The sequence below is a fragment of the Ammodytes marinus genome (genome assembly GCF_949987685.1).
Source record: "Ammodytes marinus genome assembly, chromosome: 9".
Lineage (NCBI taxonomy): Eukaryota > Metazoa > Chordata > Actinopteri > Uranoscopiformes > Ammodytidae > Ammodytes > Ammodytes marinus.
This window is the reverse complement of record NC_137213.1, coordinates 31042800-31045299: the sequence shown is the minus strand read 5'-3', so window position 1 is coordinate 31045299 and position 2500 is coordinate 31042800.

The following is a 2500-nucleotide window of genomic DNA, read 5'->3' as shown; positions in this document are numbered from 1 at the left end:
TGGTTCCTCCTCCCAGTAACCGCGAGGTCTCTGGTTCCTCCTCCCAGTAACCATGAGGTCTCTGGTTCCTCCTCCCAGTAACCGTGAGGTCTCTGGTTCCTCCTCCCAGTAACCATGAGGTCTCTGGTTCCTCCTCCCAGTAACCATGGGGTCTCTGGTTCCTCCTCCCAGTAACCATGAGGTCTCTGGTTCCTCCCAGTAACCATGAGGTCTCTGGTTCCTCCTCCCAGTAACCATGAGGTCTCTGGTTCCTCCTCCCAGTAACCATGAGGTCTATGGTTCCTCCTCCCAGTAGCCATGAGGTCTCTGGTTCCTCCTCCCAGTAACCATGAGGTCTCTGGTTCCTCCCAGTAACCATGAGGTCTCTGGTTCCTCCTCCTAGTAACCATGAGGTCTCTGGTTCCTCCTCCCAGTAACCATGAGGTCTCTGGTTCCTCCTCCCAGTAACCACAAGGTATCTGGTTCCTCCTCCCAGTAACCGTGAGGTCTCTGGTTCCTCCTCCCAGTAGCCATAAGGTCTCTGGTTCCTCCTCCCAGTAACCATGAGGTCTCTAGTTCCTCCTCCCAGTAACCATGAGGTCTCTGGTTCCTCCCAGTAACCATGAGGTCTCTGGTTCCTCCTCCCAGTAACCACAAGGTCTCTGGTTCCTCCTCCCAGTAACCATGAGGTCTCTGGTTCCTCCTCCCAGTAACCATGAGGTCTCTGGTTCCTCCTCCCAGTAACCACAAGGTCTCTGGTTCCTCCTCCCAGTAGCCATGAGGTCTCTGGTTCCTCCTCCCAGTAACCACAAGGTCTCTGGTTCCTCCTCCCAGTAGCCATGAGGTCTCTGGTTCCTCCCAGTAACCACAAGGTCTCTGGTTCATCCTCCCAGTAACCATGAGGTCTCTGGTTCCTCCTCCCAGTAACCATGAGGTCTCTGGTTACCCCTCCCAGTAACCATGAGGTCTCTGGTTCTTCCTCCCAGTAACCGTGAGGTCTCTGGTTACCCCTCCCAGTAACCATGAGGTCTCTGGTTCCTCCTCCCAGTAGCCATGAGGTCTCTGGTTCCTCCTCCCAGTAACCGTGAGGTCTCTGGTTCCTCCTCCCAGTAACCATGAGGTCTCTGGTTCCTCCTCCCAATAATCATGAGGTCTCTGGTTCCTCCCATTAACCATGAGGTCTCTGGTTCCTCCTCCCAGTCACCATGAGGTCTCTGGTTCCTCCTCCCAATAACCATGAGGTCTCTGGTTCCTCCTCCCAGTAACTATGAGGTCTCTGTTTCCTCCTCCCAGTAACCATGAGGTCTCTGGTTCCCCCTCCCAGTAACCATGAGGTCTCTGGTTCCTCCTCCCAGTAACCATGAGGTCTCTGGTTCCTCTCAGTAACCATGAGGACGCTGGTTCGATCCCGGCAACGGACAGGTGGGTGTTAGTAGTAAAATTAGTGGTGGCTGGTATTACATCTACGGTGCCCACCATCTCTACCATTGTGTCCTTGAGCAAGACACTTAACCCCAAACTGCTCAAGGGTTGCTGTACTATGGCTGACCCTGTGTGAGGACCCCCTCTGGAGTGTGGGAACTTGAGAGGGGAGATGAGAAAAGACAAATTTCAATGTGCCCTGTGTAAATTGACTAATAAATATAACTTAACTTAGATATGAACCAAATATCAGGACAAGAATTGAACACTTTTTATCCATTTAGAAATCAGCAGGTGGTTTTATAACTCAACCATCCAGAGGAGACACTTCTGACGATTTAAGGGGCAGTGTGTGATACAGGTGTACCTTGGCATCATCTAGTGGTGAGATTGTAGATGTCAACGCTCCCTTTCTAACCCCTTCCCTTGAGGGGAGAATTTACAGAAGCTACGGTGGCCTTCAAGGACAAGAAGCTATAGTTACTAAAGATGGCATCATCCACCACTGCCTCAAGTCTTTCCACAATATCAAGTGATGAGGTGAAGATGTACTGTACATGTTGAGTATATAGGAGGGAGGACGTTAGTAGGGCTTTTAGTATGTAGTATATACTGTACATGTTGAGTATGTAGGAGGGAGGACGTTAGTAGGGCTTTCAGTATGTAGTATATACATGTTGAGTATGTAGGAGGGATGACGTTAGTAGGGCTTTTAGTATGTAGTATATACATGTTGAGTATGTAGGAGGGATGACGTTAGTAGGGCTTTTAGTATGTAGTATATACATGTTGAGTATGTAGGAGGGAGGACGTTAGTAGGGCTTTTAGTATGTAGTATATACACATGTTGAGTATGTAGGAGGGATGACGTTAGTAGGGCTTTTAGTATGTAGTATATACACATGTTGAGTATGTAGGAGGGGGGACGTTAGTAGGGCTTTTAGTATGTAGTATATACATGTTGAGAATGTAGGAGGGATGACGTTAGTAGGGCCATTTTGAACACAGCCCCCGGTTTTCTTTTCAAGCCGAATCCTTTATCAGAAAGCTTTTTGACCGTGCAGCTTTTTTGATTGTCAATAGGAAGCCTGACAAAGTG